We start from the raw sequence: 26956 nt of genomic DNA, 5'->3' as shown, positions 1-26956 counted from the left end.
ATCCACGTGAGGTGCAGGCGCTGCTACCCCTTAGTGCCAGCTCAGCAGTTGTGTCCTTAATACAATCCATCTTCTCTTTGACTCAGGCTCCTAAACATACGTCCTACTCACTCACCACCACTGTTCTCTCCCACCCAAACAATGGGAAGAGACCTTGATGAGAAAGTTCAAAGGTGGTGGCGATATGCGGACAGAACTCATCTTTGAGAAAGTGATATGAGCCTTCTCCGAGTAGACCAGTAGCTCTGGTGAGATGACGCCTCGATTTACTTTCTCTAGCTTCACCAAAGTCACCTTCTCGATGCTATAAAATAGGCAGAGGTGATGGGAGTTGGGGAGACACTGGGTACATGAGTGCCCCAGGGACACACTTGGTGAATCCTCCAAGGAGGCACGGGGTGCAGGAGTTTGATCTCGGCCTCTAATCGGGTTCATGCTGCTTACCTTGCTGGTGGGAGGGAAGCAGCTGAGCTTCAGTGTTCGTGTCTTCGTGAACCAAAAGGGGATGTTAATACACGACAGAAAGGTCGTAGCCCGTACAGAAGGGCATTCTGAGCCATGCCTCCATGTGAACAGGCCTGAAGACAGCATGCTAAGTGAGACCAGCCTGGTACGAGAGGACCAACGCTCTGAGAGCTCCCTGGAACTGGCCAGTTCACAGGCATGGAACCCAGAACAGGTGCAGCAGCAGCTATGGGCCCAAGGCTTCAGCGAGAGCTTGTGTACAGTAAGACAATAGATCTGGAGCAAACCCAGCACATGACTGTAATCCCACAATGGAAGTAGACGCTGAAGAAGGCTAGGAAAGGAAACGTCCCTTGGCACGTGCTTTACCAGTTTCAACAGGAATGAAAAGCAAGGCGTGGGAGGGATAGCCATGCCTATTACATGGACGAGTGGGAGGAGCAAAGTAAAACAGGGTAATGCCCTGTGCGAAATCTGCATCCATCCCACCCCTGCACACACATGCACACACACACACACACACACACACACCACCCCTGCACCCCAGCCAGGTCCTCAGCCTCCCTGGCAAGCTCGGACAGAGAGAGCAAGGTGTATATTCAGAAGATTCTCCCATCCTCTCTGTTTCCAGGTGTGAGTTCTCATTTGTAAGCATTTTCAGACACTGTTAGAATGATGACCCTTAGCTTGCAGAACCCTGAAATCTAGGCTGGGAAGGTGAGTGTGGGTCATAAAACATAATAATGTCCGTATGTCTATGGCAAGTGTTTCAATTTATAAAGTGCTTCCTTTGCATGAACATATTTAATTCTTCAAACAAAAAGGAAAGGCGTGGTTGGCTCCTTTCTGGAGAGAAGAGAAGCAGGTGCAATGAGCTGCAGTGAGAAGTGTCCCGATTCCGTCTGCTGGTGGGAGTCAGGAAGCCCCTGAATTGGTCAATTTCTGGCTTTGGGATTTCCCCCTGCACTTTCATTTGCCCGCAGGTCTGATGAGAGCTGTGTGTGGTCCTAGGAGACTGTGCCTGCATCCCACACAGAGTCACAGCTGGACTTTCTGTCATTGTCTATGCCTACGACGCCATGATACACTGCTGCTGAAGTGCTATACTATTGCAATAATATAGGGGGAAACTGGGGGCGAGGGTGGAACATAGAGGGAAATGGGGAGAGTGGAAAAGGGAAATCCCTGAGCCTATGGCACAGTATCATGAAAAGTCAAAGTTAGAGAGAGGAGAGGAGCTTCCCAAATGGATGACAATGAGAGGAAATCGGGACACCGGCTACAAGTCTCCCACAGCCTTGCCCGCTTCAGATGGGCAGCTAGAAGGGCTCACGAGAGGCCAGGCCTCCCGTGTAAGATCCCAGGGAAGACCCATGGCCGGGGGCGCCAGTGCCCTTAGAATGGTGTTCCCTTCCCAGCTGCACTTGGTTTAGAGAGACTGAGGAAGCAAGCAGCCCATGCAGAGCACACCACAAGACTGCAGAACCCTTCAGATTCCTCAGAAATAGCCCAAGAATTACATACTTGGGGTCAGTTGTTGCTGTGGCTTCACGTGGGATTGTTCGTAAAACACCCAGAGTACTCTCCAGGGGATGCATCCCGACACCCCCAGGGCACCCCGATCCTGACGTCCATCCACACCTTGCCTTCTCTCTCCCTTGTGCATATGTTGAACTTGCACTTAATCACTTGGAGGAAGTGCAAATGTCTTCTCTCTGGTGTCCCCAAATGCCAGTGCCACTACATACACAATGCAGATGAGTGGCATGCGAGCATTGTGACAACACGACAGTCAGGTGGCGACAAAGCCGGTTTCTGGGTGACTAGCAGATGGGACATTGTGGACAGACGTTACTCACCTTCCGCGATGGATGAAGGAATGCATGAAGTTTTATGCTCCTTGGAGTGTTGTGCAATTTACCCAGAATGGAAGGTGTGAGTAAGGCAGCAGGAACCAGTCCGGCACCCATGCGGGACTTACAAAGTCTCAACTGCACACACAACGCTTGTCCGTTCTCTGGTCCGTGCCATGCTTTCTGCCCCCGTGTCTCTCAGGCACAGTTGTGAAAAGTGCTTCTTTCAGCATAGCCCACAACTGTTTATGAGATCCACCTGCTGTTAGGTTAGCCACACACTGAGCTACTGCAAGCCGCGAGGGAGCTCTCGTCATGGCCTTCGAGCAGCACAAAACATGATTTTCGCCTCCTCTGGAGAAGATTTCTGAGAATTAGAATGAATTAGTCATAGTTTCCAACATGGGAATTGTTAACAGTTGTGAAATTATGAAAAAGACCTGACTCAACGATTCTAGAGCAGCAATATGTCACCTCGCTGACTCGCTCTTTCAAAGTACATGACTGAAAAGAAGTGACTTTAGAGAGAATGCAGCCAAGGTTGGATGGAAAAGGGAGCATGCAACGTTGAGGAAAAGACGAAATTGGTGAACGTTCACAGAGCTGTCTAACAACTCTCAGCCCACTGAATACGTGCTTTCTCAGGCAGCACATTGCAAAGGAATGCTTACCTTAATGAATTTAATGTCGGAAACATGACAACAGTGAACTTTTTTAACCTAAAGTATGGAATCTGAATAGGTTTAATATGTTAACTAAATATCCAAATGGGTTATTTTCTTGGATTCTTTTTCATGTATATATATATATATACACACACACTATACTTTCACTAGATAACGACGGTTCAGCCAGAGCTGGTCTACCCTTGTGTTATATTTTTCCAGTCTCTTCCTTAGGTCACAAATGAACTACCAAAATGATCAGGTCCTGTCCATTATCTATGAAAATTAGCCCTTTAGGAGCCATGACTCTTCAGGCATCTTCCAGAAGTGGTGAAGGGGTTGAATTTTTTGAAGCATACTCTCCAGTTTTGCCTTGTCCTCAAAAGCAAGCATTTACAGGAGGGCCAGCCAGGGCAAAGGGGGTGCTGAGAGGCTCCAAGGAAGGTGGCTGTAATGAGCCTGCATCATTAACATGGAGCGATAATCAGGTAACCCAGCCAGGACAAATGCAGCACTGGAAAAATCTGAGCAGATATAAAGAGCTCCATGGAATGTCAAATACGAAGCTAGTCGTGGGGTGATCTGTTAAAGAACTACGCAAACCACTGTGTAGGACAACCACTTAGCACCAATAATCAGGAGTTGTAAAGAAAATGGTTGTTACAGGGGAGCCGGTATTACTCCTTGCAACTGACAAATACTGCAGTATGTACGTTTTCTTGGTGGGTTTTGAGGCCATCCAAGCCCGCTAACATCTTAGTCACCCCTCCAAGCAGGTGGCACAAGAATTGTCCAGCCATTTCCTAACTGGTTGAGAGACAATCAGTGGGAAAGATTTTCCAGCAGCATCCCACCCAGACAAGCAGGAGTTGGGCTTAAAATGCCAATAGCCTCCCTCAGACCTCTCTGCTTCCAAGAGCATCCCACGTCCCTTCCAAGAGAAGCCCACCTCCTGTCCAAGAGCAGCCCACCTCCCTTCCAAGAGAAGCCCACCTCCTTTCCAAGAGCAGCCCACCTCCCTTCCAAGAGCAGCCCACCTCCCGTCCAAGAGCAGCCCACCTCCCTTCCAAGAGCAGCCCACATCCTGTCCAAGAGCAGCCCACCTCCCTTCCCAGAGCAGCCCACCTCCTGTCCAAGAGAAGCCTCATTCATCTCAAATAAGTTCACTCTACTATGTTTCTTCAATGAGTCCTCACCCTTCACATAGTTCCAACCAAACAGCTTTTTACATACAATTCTGGTCAATATACTGGCAGGATTTTGTCTGAACCTGATAAATCCACTGTAAAGTGATCTGGCAGCACAAAGCAAAGAAGCTTACTTAACCAGATGCTGCAAAGATTATATAACTGAAAAAGAAAACAAGATCTTGACATTGGAAAAGACGGAGCTCAGAAGAGCTGAAAAGGAAGCCCAGAAAAGAAAAAATAGGAATTCTTTCTAGGATACACATAGCATTATAACTGAGGATGTGCCAAACTCTCTCACATTGGCCATTAGGTAAACTTTACAACACAAAGGAGAATGTCTACTGGTGGCATACAAAAGTACAAATCTAAATACAAAACTCAAGTATGACAATGAAAGCTGTAAAAGAAATACAACATTTTTACAGACTATGTACTTGAGAGGCAGAATCACAAAAAGAGAGAGAGAGAGAGAGACCTGTTACTATTCACTTCCCAAATGGTCCCAGCAGCCGGAGCTGGGTCAGGCTGGAGCCAGGAGCCAGAAAACCCCCTCAGCTCCTTACAATGTGGCATCTAGGAGACCTGCTCACAGCATGGCAGCCTGAGTTCCCCCAGAGTGAAGGAAGGCAAGAGTGGGAAGTGGGCGTGCGGGTGGAAGCCAAGCTCTCAAATTGCCTGGGACAAAGCAGCTAGGTCCAGCCACAGCTGATGGAGAGCACTCCACAGCACCAAGAGGGACAGGAGGTGAGACCACAGATGCCCTACTGCATCTTCCAGGACCATGGCCGGGGACCGTCACTCATGGTCTACATAGGATCCGGGCAATCCATCTCAGGTCCAAAAAACGCAACTAAAATCTGATGGCAAAGGAAACCTATGTAACTTCAGCCTTTTTTTTTTACACTTTTACAAGATTTATTTATTTTTATTAAATGATTTACAGAGAGGAGAAGACACAGAGAGAAAAATCTTCTATCCACTGGATCACTCCTCAAATGACCAAAACAGCCGGAGTTGAGCTAATCTGAAGCCAGGAGCTTCTTCCAAATCTCCCACAGAGGTGCAGGGCCCCAAAGCTTTGGGCTTTCTTCTACTGCTTTCACGGGGCACAAGCAGGGAGCTGGATGGGAAGTGGAGCAGCTGGGACAGCAACCAGCATCCAGAAGGAATCCTAGCACTTAAAGAGAAAGGATTAGCCACTGAGCCATCACTCTGGACCCAACTTCAGTTTTTAGAAATGTGCAGATTAAATGGCAGCTCATCAGAAGTAAATCATGCCAGACAGAATGGTTGCTTGTGCCAAAATGTTGACTTCAAATGTGTGACTATTAAAAAAAGCAAACAAACAAACAACAATAACAAAGTTTGGCATTTAAGATCAAAGCTGACAAGACAGAAAGAAAAACAAATGTTGATAGTAGTTTTGTGTCTTCTGAAGATGACAGCTTAAATCCAGAAATTTTTTAATGTTGTGTTTGCTAACATTTTATGTAGATTCAGATGACTGTATAGCAGGTAAATGCTTCCAATCACCCTGTTTCTCAGATGCAAAGTCTGATGTCCAGGGGGACAAAGGCTTCCCTCTGCTCTCAGCAGACGCGTCGGGTCAGGTGGAGGCACCTGCTAGAGTGAAGGTGTGGTTTCTACAGCCTGCAAAGCCCTCTAGTCTGATTCTAAATGTGCTTACCATGACATCTTCTGCCTGCCCTTTCCCAGGAAATTCACACCACAGTGAATAGTGTGAAATCGTTCCACATTGAACTTCTGCCTTGACTAGCAATCACCATCTCCATTTACTGTTTGGAGCCAGAGAGAGTTCCTTCTTTGGGGGTTCAGCACCTTTTCTCCTCAAGTTCTCTCATCTTTTAACATGCTCCTCTTCTCAGTGTAAGTCCATTAAAAATTAACACCCCTGTTGGGCAGGGAGGCTAGCTCCTGGTAAAGGAGCACTCTGGCCAACCGGACTTCAGGACACATATTTCCAAGCAGCACTGCCTCAGAAAAGCACAGTGTGTTACGGAAGCTTCACCCTAGAATGCAGGGGTCTCAGGAGCTGTAGCAATTCACTAACACTCCCTTATGGGACAGCATGCTTAGTCTATGAATTTCCAAAATCAAGAAAAGTTACTGTACTTAACAGTCCTGGACTCCATAACCAGCAAAGAAGGTTGATGCCTCAAAGTCCAAATTCTAAAAACAAAACTATATTAAAAATAATTACAAATTTAAAAATGGTTGCTGAATAACATGGCTGAGTTTTTGCAGGTGAGACATTTTGTGCAGAGAAAAGCCTTTAAAATAGCGGTGCCAATTAGATAACTCTATAGTGAAATAAGTGGGCAAAATGTGCTTGTCATGAAAAAATTTATCAGTGTCATGAAAATTCCAAGGAATATGGTTGGTATAGTATTTAATGTAAATCTAAAATTATAATTTTAAAGTTCATGTATCAATCTATTTTTATTCACAGGTCCAAGTAACTGCTTGTATCAAGTTCTTTTTCTCCTACTAGAACATCAATTGGGTTTTTTTTTTAATTATGCCATATTATTAAAGAATATCAGGGTAAAATGCAAAAGAGAAATCCAGCAAACTTGGTGAATTCAATCCTGTGGCTGAACATTGTTGCAATTCTCCACGTTTCTAAGTGCGTTCCTCTTCCTGCCCCATCCGAGAGGTTTAGATTGGCTCACTCCAGATTCAACACCTTCAAGTTGGAAGGAGCCATGATCATACAGGGTAAGAATGGACATTCAGCAGTTGGGACCAGTCCTGTGATTTTGTTTTCCAGTGCTCCACCAGACCCAGCATGCTTTACGTCTCTTCCATTTGTGTTCCAGTTCTTAGCAGCCTCGGTCCTCATCAGATCCCATTCCCAGCTCAGCCAGCAATGTTCACTCTGTTTATGGCCCCTACCTTCTCACGCTTTCCTCTGCTGCTCTTTACATCCTGTCACCCAGCTGCAGAGGCAACCGTTCTCTGAGCCAACAAACCCAGGCCCTTGCTCAAGACTCCTGACAAGCATGCTGGTCCTCACGTCTTAAAACGAATGCATGGATAAAATGTGTGTGAGCCAGACTCCGTGAAGATGCCCCATGTGGACCTATGGGAATGTTTCACAAGTCCACCATCTTCTTCCTCAGACTTTGCGGGTGATAAAATAAGTGAATGTAGACCAATGGTTTCCATGGAGTGCACGCATTTGGAAAGCCTTTTAAAATGACAGTGGTAATCATATCTGTTTGAGAAAGTAGAAGAGCAATCAAAGGAATTTTTTTTTCCATTTCCCAGGTGGTCTTTAACTGAGCCACATCACTCAGAATCAGATCTAGTCACTCAGTCCCTCCTCTTTGGAGACTCCTTGAGCCATCGGCACTGTAGATGGCCAACCAAGAGGTGGCTGCTGAGATCCCGCCACAGCCTGGAGCAACACTACGGGAGGTGCGGAATTCAAACTTCAAGAAGTCAAGACTTACATTGGGTTCATTGAAGCCATTGTAAGGGACCAGCATTGCGGCTCCATGAAAGTACAGGTTCAGGGCCCAGCGCGATGGCATAGTGGTTAAGGTCCTCACCTTGCACGCCCGGGATCCCATATGGGCGCTGGTTCTAATCCTAGCAGCCCCTCTTCCCATTCAGCTCCCTGCTTGTGGCCCGGGAAAGCAGTCCAGGACGGCCCAAAGCTTTGGGACCCTGGACCCGCGTGGGAGACCTGGAAGAGGCTCCTGGCTTCGGATCGGCATAGCATTGGCCTTTGAGCTCACTTGGGGAGTGAATCATCGGACGGAAGATCTTCCTCTCTGTATATCTGCCTTTCCAATTAAAAAAATAAATAAATAAATCTTTAAAAAAAAAAAAAAGAAAAGAAAGTACAGGTTCAGGGCCAGGCGCGGTAGCATAGTGGCTAAAGTCCTTGCCTTGCATGCCCAGGATCCCATACGGGCGCCGTTTCTAATCCCAGCAGCCCCACTTCCCGTCCAGCTCTCTGCTTTTGCCCTGGGAAAGCAGTTGAGGACAGCCCAAATCTTCGGGAACCTGTACCCATGTGGGAGACAAGGAAGAAGCTCCTGGCTCCTGGCTTCAGATTGGCTTAGGTCCAGCTGTTGCGGCCACTAGGGAAGTGAACCATCGGAAGATCTTCCTCTCTGTCTCTCCTCCTCTCTGTACATCTGCATTTCCAATAAAAATAAATAAATCTTAAAAAAAAAAAAAGAAAGAAAGAAACGAAGTATGGGTTCAAGTCCCAGCTGCTCCACCTTCAATACACTCCCTGGCCCAAGCGCTTGGCCCGTTGCCCTCCTGTGGGAAACCCTTGTGGAGTCTGGATTCATCATGCCACAATCCTAAGTGCTGTGTCCATTTAGGAAATCAACCAGCGGATGGAAAATCTTTCTCTGTCTCTTCTGTCTCTGCTGCTTTGCCTTCCAAATACATTTATACATAATTTATGTATTTATATATAATAATTCATATATATAGTATGACAAAATATGGAAAACTATTTTGGAAACAGTAAATGAAAGACAATATGACAATGTTGGCAAAATGCCCTTATCTCCCTTGTTATCCTGAGTCCCATGGCACTTCCGTGCTCCGCCGTCCCTCATGTCCTCCGCCCCTTCCGTGGGGGATTCAGCAGCCCAGGGTCCCCAGTGGAGCAGCCCAGTGCTGGCTCGTGGTCTCTGCCCAGTTTTTATAGCTATGTTTCAATTGCTGTGTTTCTACAGATTAAATAGATCAGAACGACCAGAGAGCCTATTTTCACATTCCTTATCCAAATAAAAAGTGTTTGCGGATCAATTTGCAAATAAGAACTTAATCCACTTTCCTTTCTCGTTTAAGCATAATGGGGGGGGGGGTAAAGAATGTATTTAAACATAATTGCAAACAAGAAATTTCAAAACAACCTGTGTTACTACCAAATGACTTTTTTGAAAGATCAAAGTTTTTTTTCCCCCTTTCCCTCTTGATTCTTTTTTTTTTAAGATTTTTTTTTTAATTGAAAAGGTAGATACACAGGGAGGAGAGACAGAGAGGAAGATCTTCTGCCTGATGATTCACTCCCCAAGAGAGTGCAACGACTGGTGCTGTGCCAATCTGAAGCCAGGAGCCAGGAATCTCCTCCAGGTCTCCTACGCAGGTCCAGGGTCCCAGTGCTTTGTCCCGTCCTCGACTGCTTTCCCAGGCCACAAGCAGGGTGCATATTCGGGGAGCCGGTCGGAAACAGAGGTGCCCGGCTGTGGTTTAACACCCAGTAACACAGTGCCTGCCCAAGCACACGCTTAACTTTTGTTGCTTCTCTGCACAGATTTCTATGAAAAGCTAGATAAAAACACACATGACCAGATGAAGAGAATTCTTAGATTCTGTTATAATTTACACAGCGTACTTATATAAACACCAGTCCAAGTAGCTATCGCCCCAGTGGAACCCAGTGTCAAGCAGCTGGAGCTACAGCCCCGTCCGCTGCCCACTAAACGCCCAGTCTGCTCTTGGTTCTGATCCAGACCTTGTCAACCCAGGTCTAAAGAAAGTGCTTTTCTTCACGTTCATAAAGCCAAAACAAACAACTCTAAAACAAACAAACAAACAAACAAATAATTCCTATGTCCACACCAAGAGCAAAGTCCCTGCCGTGAATGCTTGTGGAAGTTGGGAATGCCGAGAGGAACCGACCCCCAGCTGGGCAGGCACAGGATGCTGAACCCAGCCCCACCTTCACCAAAGCCCTGCCTTGCCTGCTTCCGTGACACCAGCACCCCTCACTTCCCTCTGCTCCTGTCCTGTCTGAACACTCAGCTCTCCCCTTGCTGTTCTGCCAACCCCACGAGATTTACACAGTCAGTTCCTTGTCACAGGAGCGCGGGTGCACTAGGGCTTCCCCGTGCCGCTGTGGGCACAGGGCATTAGGAGTCACCAGTCCAATGGTCCTACCTTGGTGTGGCAAGTCCTCAAAGCCGGGAGACGGCACGAGTCCCCCAGGTCTCACACCGCGGGAGTGCAGGGCCAGTCTTTTCTCTTGACTCTACACGGTGTGTATTCTACCACACTTGCAAATGCCCAACATCTCAATATCTGGTAACAGTAACCCTGCAGAAACTGGTCATTTTATTTATTATTCATTACATTGCAAGGAAGCAACACGTCTAGTTCATGAAAAACTAGACACGGGAACCTTTAATAACCAAATCTCTTTAAATATAAACATTCCAGGTTGGGTATAAGCCTCACACATATAAGGCTCACACATCCTTTCCTGCCGTCTCCCATGACCCTCTGTGTACCTGTGCATGTGAACACCTTCCTAGCCCAACCAGTGGTTTTCTGATAGGCAAAATTTCCCACTCCTTTCTCAGCCACTCTTTAAATCTGAAGGTCTTCAAAAATTTATGGAAAATGCATTTTATGAAATTATTCATGCATGTGTTTCCAAATCTACTTTTATAGAAACTCATGCTAACTTGCCATAACAGGCTTGAAAGGAGCTAGGTGAAGTGCCAAGGTTTTCATAGGGTTTCATAGATACATACATTTGTTCTGACTCAGAAATTCAAGTAAAGCCAACTTTGTTTTCCAGTGAGTATCCAGACTGGTTACACCCAGTTAAGCTGCAGACAAGAGCCAACGTCTCATTGGAAATTTCAAACAAGTGGGATGAGGCCTTGAAGAACTTCATGGAAGAGCTGCGACGAGAGAGGAAGCGTGACTTTTCCACTACAGTCCTGAAGACAAGATACAATCAAGTCAGTAGCTACCAAGGACGGAAGTGATACAGCCCAAGCAAGAGTCAACAATGCTATGGGAATCATACAGCTTGTGGGGGTGCTCAAGGCATTTCCGTGTGTTTCTCAAGGATCGAAAAATGACCCTACTTGCTTATTAGGAGGGTGTTTTATAAAAATTAGCCATGCTTTTGCTTACTATTTCATCCATTTCTTTTATTTTTTTTCCATGTTACTGTCTTGGTCTTACCCTGTTTTCCCCTTTCTCTTAATTTAAATTTAAATTTGCTTTTTAGTTCATTCACTTTGAACCTTTCTTCTTCTATCAGAGTCACTTAGATTTTCCTCAAATTACTTTTTCGTCTTCAGCTTGGTTTAGGAAGACAGCATTCAGGCCAGTGCTGCACCCAGCCTGTTCAGCAAGACACGAGATAAACGCATGATGTCCAACTGCTAACTGTGCTTTTAAACCTTCTCTACCTTCCTTTAAAATTTGTGTTCATTCATCTCCTTTACTTAAAAGGCAGAGACACAGAGAGGGTTTGCATCAGCTGGTTCATTCCCCAAACGCCCCCGACAGGCAGGGCTGAGCCGGACTAGAGCCAGGAGCTGGAAACAGAATCCACTATCACTTTAGTGTCAGGGACCCAAATACTTCCTCACCTGCTACTCCCCGTGTGCGCCCTCGCAGGAAATAAGAATTACGGTGGGAACCAGGGCTGGAATCCAATCACTCCGCTAGGGCGTGCAGGTGCCTCATCTGGAATCCTAAACGCTGGGTCAGACACCACCCCGGTCTCTTCCGTCGTCACCTGGAACAATCAACACTGGAAACATGGGAAATGTTCTCTATCTCTCCTTCACAGTCCAGACTTGCGCTTGTACCCATTTTATTAGAAACATTTCCAAAGTTACTATGTATGACTGGTGAATTGAAACAACAGTTTCATAGCCGCACAGCACATGTTCAGTAATGTGTTTTGCTGTTTTTATATTAATCAATTGGGTTCTCCCGGGTTGTTTGACATTTTTTTTATTTGTCTGATTATTCTTTTAGCTTCTCCCTGTCCTTAATTTTGTGGGTGTTTAGTTTCTAAAGAGCGAAATAGTTAGACTTCACCTATATTTTAAAGCCCCAAAATAAGAGATCTGTTTTAGATGAAAAAAAAAAAAGATATCACCAGAAAGCCAATAGTTAATTATGTAAAGCAATGATTTTACTAAAATAGAGCCCTCAGAACTTCATCGGATACATGATGCTTGAAGGAGAACTGTCTCTACTGTTTTCTGGAAAAAGCATCACATTTTTATCTATTCTCACAGATAGTTTTGCTGTGACTTGGATGATTTTTTTTCCCCCGTGCGTGCACAGTTGGTGGTGAAAATTGTAACAATAACCATGCTCTTTTGATAAGATTTATTTATTTTTATTGGAAAAGAAGAGTTACAAATAGAGGAGAGACAGAGAGAGAGAGAGATCTTCGCCCCCCTGTCCTGTGTCCATTCTACACGTGTCCACACATGGACACATACGGCTGTTTACATATTAAAGCTCTGGCCACACATGCATTTCTCTCCACACTGTCTGCTGATTTTCAACTCTCCAGGCATTGCTGAACGTCCCACTCAAAACCTCTTCCCCGCTCCCTCCAAACCCCTGGCAGCCATTGAGCTCTTCCACTACGCTCTCGCTTTTCCCCAGTTTTCGCGGAGTGGGAGTTACACATGACGAGACCTCTTCCAAGGGGGCACCTTCACTTAGTACCATGCACGTGTTTTTTTTTTTCTGAGCTAAGAGCTGATTTATTTTACTCCCAAATGATGCTCCATTGTCTGAACATGACATTCACCTCCCGTAAGACCCCTTGGCGGCTTCTGAGTTTTGGTCACTGTGAATCTGGCGGTTACCAGCATCCATGTTCTGGCTTGTGTGTGGACATCAGTTCCCATGCCATGTTAAACAGCCAGCAGGCTGAACGTTGGACAGCGTGAGAAGGGCGGGCTTGGTCTTGGTAGGAAAATGCACAACTGTCTTTCCAACTGCATCACGGCCTTTCGTCTCCAACTGACCTGGCTCCTCCCCCTCAGCCTTGGGCCCACCTGCAGGCCGCTCAGGAGATTCTCCCAGGAGAGGTCAGAAGGAGCCCAGGCCAGCCCTCCCTCGCTGTGGACCCCACTGTGCCCACAGAGCAGCAGCCTCTGACCCTCTCTTCAGTCCAGTGTGATGCCCGCCCTCCCGATGTCCTTCCTGGTAACTGCAGTGGACGCAGCACATTGTGTGGCTCTGGGCTGTGCTGTCCTCCCTGGGACAACATTGCCTAGGGGCAGAAGACCAGTGTGCAGGTCCCAAGGTCTTGGGCATCCTCTGCTGATTTCCTAGACCTCAAGCAGGGAGCTGGATCAGAAGTGGAGCAGCAGGGACCCCATGGGCACCCATACGGAATGCTGGTCCTTCCAGGTGCAGGATGAGCGTGCTATGTCACTGTGCCAGCCCCTCTTTGTCCTGCTTCTGTGGCTTGACCTCTAAGGTCCCCTGTGACAGTGGAGGTGTGTACAGGATCCTTCCTCCCTGGCTGTCTGGATGGGAAGTTCTGTCTGCCTGGTGCTGGCAAGCCTGACAGCATCTCCGCTTTGAAGCCTCCGGGCAGCTGCTGCCATTTGTTTATCTGGCATCTTTCCATTCCAATCCACAGCTCAGACACCGGGAAAAGGCTCGCAGCTTCCAGGAATCCAACCCTCCACTCCAGGCCCCTGAGCTCCTTTGGCTCAGTGTTCAAGGCCCTGTCCAGTGCTGGCAGCTCTGTACTTGCACTCCGCTACCCTGGACAGCAGCAAGCTCGGTGAGCTGTGGCCTCTGGCTTCCACACCCTGGAACCAGCAAAGGCCCCTGGGGGACAGGACCAGCTCCAAGTCAGCACTCACTTCAGGGCCTTCTGTCCTCTCGCATTGCTCCCTCCCAGACCCAGGCGCGCGGATGGCTCTCTGACGCTGCCAAGGCAACTCTTTGCCCTGGACTTGCTTTGGCTTCCCCAGCTCATCAGCGTAAGGGATCTTAGTCCAGACACAGAGGTGCCAGGAGGCTCATTTTCTCCTTTCAGGATAACAGGTGTGTTCTGCCGGCTTCGCAAGCCACAGATGATTGGTTGGAAAGTGGCTTCACGGACATGTTGTGCTCAAAATTCATCCTGTACTTCATGTTTCTGAAGACAATGTGCATGCAAGCCCCCTTTGTGTCCCTCTGTCACCTGCGTGGCGATGAAATCCACGACACAGCCAGAGTTTGGAGCCCTTCCTACACCCAGAACCTGGGAGGCGGTGGCGGTCGGAGCGCAGGGGGCTGCTCCAGGGTTCTGGGATGTGTCCCACCCTGCAGCGAAGCAACCCTCCCTGCAGAGCAGGCTCTCGGACTTGGTGTGTTGCCCATGTTGAGGGGTGGCCGCTATAGCAGAGCAGGCATCCACTGCCTGAGACTCCGTGTTTCTGAGCCCGGCTGCTCAGCTTCCCATCCACCTGGGAAGGCAGCAGAGGGCGGCCCCAGGTCTTAGGCCACTGTGACTCCCACGGGAGATCTAGGTGGAGTGCTGGCCCAGCGGAGGCTGTTAAGGCCATTTGGGAATTTTCTCAGGCATTGCTGGGAGGCAGTGTGCCCTTGAGGTTGGAGTGGCTGGTTCTGTCTGGACGCCATTAAAGTGACCAGGTGCTCCGACTCCACCTGCTCCACACCTTAAGTCAAACAATGCCAGGGGCAGGACATAAGCCCCAGTGCCCCTCCCGGGTGAACACAGACATAAGAGGGCCTGCCAGGGGCACAGTCGGGTCCCTAATGGCTGCTGCCTTCAGTTCGACAGCTGGGGCAACCACGATGAAAAATGGATAAGCCTAAGCCGAACGAGCAAGTGAGCAGGGCGGCCCAAAAGCAGCTGCAGCCACAGAGATGACGCAGAGCACAAGCCCACAGCCTGAGCCGGGTGCGGGAAAAACAACAGACCACCGAGGACTGGGACAAGAGTACTCTACGGGGTCGCTGCGGGCCCCAGAGCTGGCGTTCTGCAAGGTCGGATTCCTTTAGGGAACAACACTGGGAGTCCGCAGAGCCCTGTCCCTGGCGCCTGGCGCCTCCAGCCCGGCTGTGCCCACCTACACAAGAGTGCGCGCAGCACAGCCCCACTGCGCGGGGGTGCTGGGCCAAGCACAGAGCCAGCTTATACTAGAAAATATCAACGGGAAGCAAACCCTGGACACGAGGAGTCTCCCGAGTGGGGCCTCACGCACTCTGTGCCTTGGCCACCGCATCGCCCCCTCGGGCTGCGAAGCCGGGTAGTGCCAGCAGGTGCAGCAGCCGGGGGCGCTAGGGTGGCGAGGGAGGGTAAGTGAGCCCGAGCTGCGGGTTTCTGGAGGCCTGCACAGCCCCTTGCCATCTGGGCACTGCTCACACAGACGCTGCGTGGGTCCCCCCCCTCCCCAGCTCGCCACCTCCGCGTCGCGCCTTGCTGCCAGCCACGCCAAGGCAGCTGCGGCAAAGCTTGCCGTCCGGGACCAGGGACCCTAGCGCGTTCGCTCCTTTAACTCTCTGTGCGGTGGAAGCGCCATTTGCAAGTCAGACTTTTCCATGACCAGCCACGTCTTACCTAGGGGCCTGGCCGGCCTAGTTGAGCTGTGCAGCATCTTCCTGCGGTTTTGCTTCAGATTCAGGTCAGGTGTGCTCTTGCTGGATGCTAGGCCAGCAGCACCATCTGGTGGTCACAGCCGAGGCGCGCTGGACCGAGCGCGGTGATGTCATGGTCTTGGTTTGTGTTTGGGGTGCTGTTCTGTCGCAGGGTGGATATTTGCGTTTTAGACCCTGCTTCTCTTGTAAGTCATCCAGCTAAGGGTGTCTTCATCCATTCGATGCTATAGATTTGTTGTAAGCCAGATTTCCCCTCTTGCCATCTATTCCAGAAATGCTCAAGGGAATATTGACAATGGAACCAAACCTCTTACAGCACAGTCTGTGGCCAGCTGGTGACCAGAGCCCCTCCAGCTCCTGATGCCACGTTGTTGCGTTTCCGCCTCTGAGCCCCAGCCAGCACCTGCTGCCTGCCAGTGTCTCCCCTGGCGCTGTACTTCCCTTGCCATCCAAGCCCAGGTCTGGTCCTCTCCCCAGGCTCTCTCTAGCACCTGCTGGCCCCCCACTGACTCTTTGCCCCCTAGCTTACTGCGTCTGGCCACCATCACGTGCCCTGCCCACGGAGCAGCTGCACACGGAGGCCGTTGTACTCGGGGTGAACCGTCAGTGCTGCTCAGGCTGTTCAGGACCTGCATTGCAGTGTTTACCGTGTCTCGCCCTTGTGGTACCGCACAGCCCAAGGAAGGATTCTCTTTGTTCATTTGCAACATTAAGTCTTTCTCACTTGACATGTTCCAGTCATCCTCTCTGGCGGTTCATTTTCTCTTCCTAACAGGGGAAAAATACTGGGCTCTTCCGAGCCAAACGCGTATGCCTTCGCCTCTCACGTAAAATGCCGAACCCAAACAAAGGAAACTCAGAAAGATACACAAAGCAGAAGAAAACTCCTAAAAGCTATCAGGGACGCTGTCGGAAGCATGGGTCAAAGCGGTGTATGTGGGAAGAAAGACGCGGTGACAAAGATCTCCCAGGTATTAGAACAACGCGAGAGCAGCCATGAGAGACCCAGAAGTGTTCAGAAAGTAGAACAAAAACAGAGTAAGGAAAGAAGGAAGGAGGCAGGGCCGGCAGCAAGGGAGGGTGGGAGGCGAGGGAGGAGATCCAAGAGGCAAAGCCAGCTGCAGGATGTGAGGGACTCCATGCAGAGTGGCAATGTGAAGGCATTTCTTGAAAGAGCCTCAGGAAGGTAACAGCAGAACGTGAAATCGGAACACGGCTGGTAGAGCGGACACTGCATTCCCTCCCATAAGCACGCCTCCTGTTTGGAATCATGAGATGGCTTCCTGAAGAGGGATGAAGGTGAAGGTTTAGGATGTGCTGTCTGATGTAGAAGCCTTAGCCACACACACTCTCACACACAGTCACACACATACACATGCACACAGCTGTTGAAACTCACGCATAGCTGGTTTGATGAGATGTACTTGGGTGTAAACTACAACCACATGTTGGACGGAGTTCTTGGCTCTTGCTTTACTTGGTCCAGTCCTGGCTGTTTCTGGGAGTTTTGGTAGTAAATCAGAAGATTCCTCTCTCTCCCTCCCTCTCTCTCTCTTCCTCCCTCTTTCTCTCTCTGTCTCTCTCTCTGTCTCTCTCTCTCTCTCTCTCCTCCCCCTCTGTCTCTCTCTCTCTCTCTGTGTATCTGCATGTGTATCTGCTTTACAATATGCAATGAAAATAAATAAGTAAATAACATTCTAAAAGCTGTGAGTGTAAACTGTACAAAGATCTCAAAGCTGTAGTATGAATAAAGAACAATAAGCCATTAATTATTGTTATATTGATTATGTGTTGAAATACTCACATGTGGGTTGTACTGGGTTAAGTATATTGCAGCATCAGTTTTGCCTGAGTTTTATTTTAACCTCTTTTTTTTTTTAACAAGATGTATTTTTTAATTAGAAATATACATCTACAGAAAGAAGGAGTTGTAGAAAGAAAGATCTTTCATCCACTTGTTCACTCCCCAAATGGCCAGAGTAGAGCTGATTCAAAGTCTGAAGAAGCCAGGAGCCTCCTCCAGGTCTCCCACGCGGGAGCAGGGTCCCAAGCCTTTGGGCCGTCCTCAGCTGCTTTCCCAGGCCACAAGCAGGGAGCTGGATGGGAAGTGGAGCTGCCGGGATTTGAACCAGCACCCATATGGGATCCCAGTGTGTTCAAGGCAAGGACTTTAGCCACTAGGCCACCGTGCTGGGCCCGTCTGCACCTTTTCATTAATCTGTTTAAAACAGACACCTGGGAAGGCGTAAACGTGGTTCTTGCTACATTTTTATTGGTGATGTAGATGTATTACTGAGCTAGACACTTCTCTTTAAGTATATTTCTTTATTATTCATTTATTTTCATTCCATTTTGAAAGCTCTAAGAGCCAGAGAAGCAAAGATGGAGAAAGAGCTTAAACCAACTGGCTCACATCCCAAATGCCTGCCACACCCAGCATGGCCAAGCAGGGGGGGCAGCTGGACACAATCCCAGTCCCACGGAGGGAGCGGCAAGCCAGGTACTTGGGATGTCATCCTGTAAGACGCATACTCGCAGGACGCTGGGTCAGAGGTGGAGGACCGACTCAAACCAGGCATGCTGATCTGGGATACAGGAGTTCCAAACTGCAACTGAATCCCTGCACACACACACATCAGGTACACACCCACCCCTGCACACACACACACACACACACACACACACACACCTGCACACACACCCCTGCACACACACACACCCCTGCAGACACACTAGCTTCTAGTGCTTCTAATGCAGTGATCGCCTCCGATGGACTCAGCCAGGACAGGAGGCAGCAGAACATAGTTTGCCAGCTCCCAGCCCTGGTTCTGAAGGGGAGAGCGCAGTAGATCCTACAAAGAGCATCTCCCAGAAGATGCGTTGGTGAAGGTCATGGAATGTTAATAAAGAAGAGGCTATAATAAAATGGGAGGGCATTACTGATAATGACACAAAAACCTACAAGAGCAATTAAAAAAAAACCCTTAAAATTAAGTCAATTATAAACTCTGGGAAAAACGAAATCCTGTGTGATAAGGAGAATGCCATCACAGTGAGACCCTTGGCTTAGCTGTGAGCAACGCTTCTGTGGTCATAATGATACAGATTATGGTTATCAATTTGCTAAAAAAAAAAAAAATACAGTCAGCCTCACTGGGATCAGGAGCAGAGTTGGAGGTTCTGTGTAACAGGGGTGGATTTTAAACTTGGCTCACCTCAAGAATCAAGAAGTAGTAGCAAAAGTGGTTGTAACTTTGCAAGTATGTCCCCAGGGAAACAGCTGGATAGTTTAGTAGGGAGAATGCAGAAAGAGGGTGGGGAAAGGGGGCTGGCATTCCAGGATGACGAACTTTAGGGAACTGTATAATTATGCCGTTGTTATGTCATTTGTTTTAGTAATGCACCTGTATTCTACATCAAATTCAATATACACGGAGCTTATATCCCATACAAAGTTTACTTACAGGTTGTTGTATGTAGAACTCAGTAAGTTTCTAACTTCATAAATAGGGAAAAGCTCTCACCCCCAAAGCCTTGTTCTACTCGTAGAGCGTTGATTATACACACAAATTTATGGTGATGATGGAGAGAAAATGCCATTACTGTCAGACCGAAGCAACGCTTGACAGCACGGAGTGGCATGATTTATTTATGGAGGGAAGCCTTGACGGAGCAAGAACAAAGCTGGTTCTCTTTAGCCGGTTTTCTTAAGAATTTACGAATTCTTAAGTCAGTTAGTCTTGGGATGAGCAATGGTGGTTACAGATAACACGTTGGAAAGAGAGATGGGCTCTCATGGGGGCTGATGGTATCAGCTAGATGACTTTGAGGATGGTGGGACCTCTTCATGGCTGAGCTGCATTTGGTCAGAAAGACCTTTCCTACTTGCCGAATTCCCCTCATGTCGGTTAAACTGGCCCTGTGACTTGTCTCAGCTTCCACTCTGCGAGCCACCTTCCCTCCTCTGCGGGCCATGGTGATTCTACAGAAGAGGCAGAGGATGGTGGGAGCACCGTGGGTGAATGGGTTAGTGGCTGAGAATGTAGCTTTATTGCTATAATCCAAGCGTGGGGATGTACCCTCTTCCAAGGACCATTGGGACATTTTTAACATCATTCATGGGCTTTGAAATTAGCTTAAAAATTGGCCAGCCTGCTATAAACATATTGAACGTGGAGTCCCACCTGCAATTGCTGCATCAGCCAGACCTAATAATGTTGCAAGCCTTGTGCAGCCCATGAGCTGGATGTTCCCCAGCTCTGCGATAAACCCTGGAGAGATTTTTGACATGAATGTATTGCTAAACCACCATGATCCAATTCCAATGCAGTATTCTCCTGCATTGTTTAATGTATCGTGTATTTGTAGTGCTGTTATTTAATAACCTACCGCCAGAAATCTATAACCCTAGTTGTGGTTCTAATAATAGCACTATGTGTATGTTGAATTCCACACACGCTGTTAGCCCTGGTTGCCAAGATGACTTATCTGACGGTGATTGTTAAGAGGGCGTCTCAGTTTGAGTGCAACCAAGTGATCGAGACTGGGTGCTTCACACGTCAGAAGCCGGACACCAGATGTCAACATGGCCACTGATGGCTCTGTTCTGTTGAGAGCTCCCTCCCCGCCCCTTCCTTTGTCAGAAAGAGACAGCACAGAGCCCTTTGGGGTCCCTTTCACACAAGATCCTCTCAGAGGTCCCTTCTACAGGAGGTAAACCCATTCACAAGGGCTGTACCCTCATGATCCCATCAGCACCTCCGAGGGGACCACACCCCGGTACACCGGCCATGGCCCATGGCTGGTGGCTAGTGGAGAGGACATAAGTGTTTAGTCCATAAACAGAGAGGAACCCCCATCAGATGGCCACAGAACAGCTCTCTTCTCTGCCAAGTTGCTCTGCCTTTGAGGGGATTGAATCCTCAACCAAAGAGCCATTATGTTCTTGCTAACACACAAAGGAAGCAGAACAAAGGGGGTTGCAATGTATAGACAGAGTTAAAGATACATATCAGTTGGGCAGTAACATTGATTGGAAAACTGCTGAGTTCAATGTTTTGAGACAAATTACACCAGACGACTGAAATTAAGTGGGAAATGCCCTGAATTTCCCCACTTCAAAGAAAGAAAGTCGTGAACAAGCAAAGTCAACTCTGTGAAACCACATCTCGGTGCTAAGATCCTAGCTGCCCACAGGTGTGGAGGCCCAGGAACGAGGGACACTAGAGAAGTCGCTGGTTGAAAAGACCACAGGAATAGTGTTTCAAGCTGGCTCACTCAGGGCCACAGGCAGTGTGAGTGGCTACATGAGAATCAACGCATGGGGACGCAGAGGAAGGAGCAAGAAGACGCCAAAGACCAGCAAGCAGTGACGGGTGGAGTGAATTTCTATAGGTAATAACACATGGTGTGGGGATGGAGTGAGTCACTCAGCTGAGCCAGAGATGTCTGTCAGGGCACCTGTACCCACACTGGCGTGCCTGGAATCATGTCCAAGCTCCAGTCTCCGATCCAGCTTCCTGCTGGTGCAGACCTCAGGGCACCTGTACCCCAGCTCAGCATGCCTGGAACCATGTCCAAGCTCCAGTCTCCGATCCAGCTCCCTGCCGATGCAGACCCAGGAGGCAGCAGTGATGGCTTGAGTGCCTGGGGTCCTGACACCCATGCGAGAGACCTGGATCGACTCCCTGCCTCCTGGCTTTGAAAGCCATCGAGCCCTGGCTTTGCAGATGTCTTGGGAAGTGAGCCAGGAAAGGGGAATTCTTTTTCCCTTCCTCCCTCCTCTCTCTGCCACTTGAAGAATTGTTTGTTTCCAAAAATGATGTTTGAGTTGGGAGAAAGTGTGAGGTACCTGAAAGCCATTTGTGAACTGCTGATGTAAACGTTCTACATTACATAATCTGCAAAAGAAAGACCATTTACAGACGGAGAAGGAGCGCAGCTAGGTTTTGTTTTACTAGCAGGTAAAGCGTCCACCTCCAGTACACACGTCCTATATGAGCACTGGTTCAAGCCCTGCTGTTCCTGTGGAATCAGCAGAGGATAGCCCAACTTCTTGGGCCCCTGCAGCCGTGTGGGAGGCTCAGATGGAGCTCCTGGCTCCTGGCTTCGGACCAGACCAGCTCTAACTGGCATTGCTGTTTGTGAAGCAGATAGAATCTCTCTAATGCTTGCTCTCTGAAACTTATGCTTTCTCACTAACTCTTCCAGATAAATAAATAAATCTAACATTTATTCGAGACACATGGTTACAGAGAGAGTGGGAGAGACAGGAGAGGGGAGCCACGTATCTCCCATGTGCTGGTTCGCTTCCCAGATGGCTGCAATGGCCATGGCTGCGCTGAGCTCAAACCAAGAGCCAGAAGTTTCATCTGGAGCTCCCACATGGGTAGCAGGGCCCACACATCTGAGCCACCTTCTGCTTTTCCCGGGCACATCAGCAAGGAGCTGGATAGCAAGTAGAGCACCTAGGACTTGAAGCAGGGCCCGTCTGGGAAGCTGATGCCAGTATACCACAATATCAGCCCTGCCAACTAGGTTTTTTTTTTTTTAAGATTTATTTATTCTTATTGGAAAGGCAGATATACAGAGAGGAAGAGAGACAGAGAGGAAGATCTTCCATCTGATGATTCACTCCCCAAGTGGCCGCAATGGGCGGTGCTGCGCCAATACGAAGCCAGCAGCCAGGAGCTCTTCCAGGTCTCCCAGGTGGGTGCAGGGTCCCAAGGCCCTGGGTCTTCCTCGACCGCTTTCCCAGACCACAAGCAGGGAGCTGAATGGGAGGCAGGACTGCCAGGACTAAAACCGTAGACCATATGGGATCCCAGCGCGTGCAAGGCGAGGACTTTAACCACTATGCTATCGCGCCAGGCCCAGGGGTCTTCTTTTAAAAGTAGAAACTGAGAAGCCCTCTGCGATGAAGTCCCTGAACTATCCGCTCTCAGCTTCGATGCGTAACACACTCATTATGAGTTACTCAGCTTGAGAACGTCAAACTCAAGCCCACACACACAGCACCAGATGCAGCCAGCTCTTCCCAAGGTTGTTGGAAAACACCAGCTCAGGGGGGCCCTCCATCAGAATCTCCTAACTGTTCCAGAGGAGTGAGTGACTCACCGGCTCCCTTCTGACACGGCCACCTCCAAGTCCTTGGCCAGGTCCATCTGTCTTCCTGCGGCCGAAATAGCATCCTGGGGATGACAGTCTCAGAATGTTCCAGATAGAGGAGACAGAGAGCGATGATGAGCCCTCCAGAAGAGCTGGAATGATTTCCTGGGACAGAAAACAGTAGCGGATCTTTTCTTAAGCAGAATGCTTCGTCCACCCTTTGCACTGAGGCACACTGGCCCCAGGTCACACCACGTGCCTCTTGCCAGCCCCTCCCAATGCATTATCCCAGGCGACTCCACCACACGCCAGCGAACACACTGCTCAGGAACTACAGTGTGTTCCATCAGATGTTCCTGCCCAGGTCGGAGTTGAAGCAGGCACAACGCAGCCTCACTAGTTCCCACAAAGGACAAAAGAACTTCAGGACCCTGGCACCTGTGTGTGCCCAGCCAGGCAGGTGCCTGCCACAGCAGCTAGCACAGAACCCAAACTCAGCAGACAAGCTCACTTGCGGAATCTGTCCCTGAAATAACCCTGCTGCGCCTTCACTTCTAGTGCCTCTGCATTGCAAAGTGGCCAAGTGACCCGCTGCCCGGCCCTCCCACCCTTCAGACAAATCCCAGGGGCCTCGTGGGAAGCCACGGGCCAGCCAGCGACCACCAGGGGGCGCTCTCTTGAACCCTGTCAGTTACTGAAAGGTTCCAGTCCATTCCACATCAATGTACTAGACTATATAGATGCTCCTTCCGCAAAGGTGTAGAAAGTGGTAATAAGGACCGTGTGCCGAGTGAGAAGATACTCTGTTTATTTCATCTGGGTTTTTTGCAAGAACTTTCAGCTGGTATCAGACGGGAGCCAGGCAGACTTCAGCAAACCTCGGGAGGGCCACCAGGTGGTCCCCTGGTCTGACACAGGTGGGATACAAGATACTCCGTGTCCTTGATGAGGCGAGAATCCTGTTAGAGCTACCCAGATTTGTCGTTTCGGTAGCAAAAACTAAATGTTCTTGCTTTTTTTTCTTTCAAACATTCACTTCATTTTTATGCGAAAGACAAAGCTACAGAAACAAGGAGAGGCAAAGAGAGAGAGAGAGCGGATTCTTCCATCTGCCAGCTCACTCTTCCAGAGCTGAGTTGATCCAAAGTCACAAGCACTGGGCTTCTTCCAGAACTTCCATGAGGGTGCAGGGACCAAGGACTCGAACTGTACAGGACACCAACACCACAGTGCCAAATTTCCATCTCAGTTTGCCAAGATGTGCTTCACTGCTCAGGATAACCTCCGTGTTGGTAAACTTCCTGCAAGTTTCAAGAACCTGTATCCCACAATGTTGGATGACATGTTCTGTGCATATCGGTTAGCTGTGGTTCAACAGCACGATATGAATGTTCTGTGTTCCTGCCGATTTCCTTCTAACCATTCCGACCAGTTGCTGGGAGCCAGCTGTTTGGAGCTGTCTCAGTAACTTCACCATTTGCGTCTCAAGGAGGTGAGCTCCAGGCTTCAGCAGGCAGAGTTCCAAGCCGGTCTGTCTAGGAGCCACACACCTACTGCAGCTCCCCGCTGCCTCGGAAAGGGTGCTGTGTGACGGCAGGTGCACGCTTTCTAGAAACACAGCCGCAGCAGCCTTCTCCCGGGTCAGACTTGACCAACTATCACGTACCCTGTCTAAAGCCAAGGCAGTCGCAGACCAAGGACCCCAAGCATGAACAAGCTCTAAGCTTTCCTGGGGAGGAGGGGATGCAAAGGAAGGAGATCTCGGTGCTGTTCAGCATCAGGAACCCTGCTCTCGGCTTCCTCATCACAGCCTCATCTCCACGGAGTCACAGAAGGCGGGGTGGGGGCGCAACAGGACTCCCCTCCCTACCAGCCTTCACCACTCCCAGAGAGGACTCCCGCCTGCCCTGGGCGCAAATGCAGGCTCGTGGGACTGGGAGAAGCCGGGATGGCTGAGGCAGCACGGACTCAGCCCGGAGTGAAGGAGAGGTGTGACCCTGCTCCCTGGAAAAGCCTGGAACTCACCAAGACAAATGTCCCCCTATCCCCTCTCCATGAGGCCCAAATTGAGACATTTATTAACACTGAATTTACATTTTTTAAAAATCTCTTTTATCCTGGAGGGAGAGAGAAAAAAAATGATCTGTACTGGTGTGCCCTATAATAATGGCCGTAATTAATACGTGAAGGTCCGTGCAATGTGGAAGCCAATCCACGGGAGACAGGATTTTATGGCCCTTGGCTCAAGAACAAAGCCGGCAGGTGGAGGGGGCATGACACGGCGCCAGCCCCAAGGCCTCCTGCTGTCACCCCCTCGGCTACACCTTCACCCCAGCTTGCCTGGGAGCCACCTTGGGGGGCAAATGTCACATTTGAAAATCAGCTCTTCTATACTTAGCAATAAATCTCTGTTGGAAATGAAAGATGAAAAACATATTTCTTTTTCATTAGTCTCATTTGTCTAATAAATGCTTCGGGGACTCAGCTCAATCAATGCATCCAATCTCCTGAAATTAAATTACCCTGCTTTCATGAGGTAGGTGAACATGATTGAAGTGGATGCAATGGTTCAGCCCTGAATGAACAGTGTTGTGTCGGTGTCTCTCTGTCTGTGGTGTTGATTTCCAAAACAATCTACAGTTTCTGCAAATAAAAAAGCACCAACGAGAGAGGAGTCATCATTTCACCAAACAGTGTATTTCCAAAATAATCATCATCTACAGGCAGAGCTGACCGCTCGGAGGAAAAGCGCAAGCCGGTGGCCTGCACTTGGTGGAAACGCGGTCTGTCCCCACCCCGATCACAGTATCCATGATGCATTTAGAAAATTCTTACGTAAGAAAAGATGAATTACTCATTAGAACTATAGAATAAGCCAGGGAAATGCCTGTGTTCTTTGTAGGCATGCTTTGTCCTGGTCTATTTGCTTTGTGTCCAATCCTTTATGTAACAGACTCAAGGCCAGGATCTCGGATATGAAGATGGATAACTCAGCGCAGAGCCTCAGTGCTTGTAGATGCAGAGGTACGCAAGCAAATCAGTAATGCCAGGGCAGTGTGACAAATGCCACACTTAGGATGCATCATCGGGCTCTAAGTGGGCAGGAGTTGGAAACCCGGGCAAAACAGATGCTATCCATTCTGAAGCAGCGCTGTGCCACCCAAGGTTCTAGTATGATGGACAAGTTCAAGTTCACACGGTCCAGTACACCAGCTGCACGTGGCTACGGGACATGAGGAGTGCTTCGCTTCACTGCTTAGCTAGCCACCACGGCCACATGAGGCTGATGGCTGCCACATCACTCGGCTTGCGTCACTCAGGACAGCGTCACTGCTCAGCTTGGCTCAGGGGTTTCAGCCTCTACCTGCAGACCTGCCCAGCTGTGGTGCTGGAGGTCTGGCGTGGTGCCTTCCAGCTGGCCTTCCTACAAATCCAGGTGGCCTGCTCCTCGCAGGGCTGGGGTAGGCCTTGTACCACAGGCAGATGAACTGTGAAGCAAATGAAGTCAGTCAGGTGGTCCTCACTTCCAGGCCCCTTCCAGGACGTTTGGCAATGGCACTGGGGGCATTTTGCCAATGGTGCTGGGGGGAGAGGAACTGAGCACCCATTCCACCGGACAGTGGGGTGGGTTGTGGTTCCCAGTTACTTCTGTAAGCACTAGCGTCATGGCCAGGGCCTCTTCTGGTGCCCCTGGCCTACCTGCCCCGGGGAGCTGCACATCTGAGTAGAACTCTAGCTCAGGCCCACAGGTCATTGCCTTGCAAATCCCATGGCACCAAGCTTTAGGACAGGGGGCAAGGGGAGTTGGGGAGAAACGAGACTTGAAAAGGATCAACAGCAAAGGATTTAATGAGCCAGTGGCTACCGTGGAAAGGGAGGTAGTTCACGCTGGCCACCAGCCCAGCAAGAGGTTCTCTCCTATCTAAAATGTACTTGATAAACAAGCCATTCTTCTATTTTTCAATATGAAGATATTTCAATTCCTCTACATACCGTTTTTTTTTTTTTAAATAAAAGCTATTTATTTTTATTGGAAAGGCAGATAGGAGAAAGAGAGGAAAAAAAGATCTTCCATCTGATCATTCGCTCCCCTAAATGGCTGCAACAGCCAGTGCTGAGCCGATCTGAAGCCAGGAGCCAGGGACTTCTGGGTGTCACACGTGGATGCAGGGTCCCAAGAACGCAGGCCGTCCTTGGGCTACTTTCTCTGCCCATAAGCGGGGAGCAGGATTGGAAGTGGAGCAGGCGGGACACAAGCACCTCTATGGGATGCCAGTGCTGGTAGGCA

The sequence above is a fragment of the Ochotona curzoniae genome, unplaced genomic scaffold, assembly GCF_017591425.1.
Source record: "Ochotona curzoniae isolate NIBS_2020 unplaced genomic scaffold, NIBS_Ocur_1.0 contig_4064, whole genome shotgun sequence".
NCBI classification, from domain to species: domain Eukaryota; kingdom Metazoa; phylum Chordata; class Mammalia; order Lagomorpha; family Ochotonidae; genus Ochotona; species Ochotona curzoniae.
Note: the sequence above shows the minus strand (reverse complement) of the source record.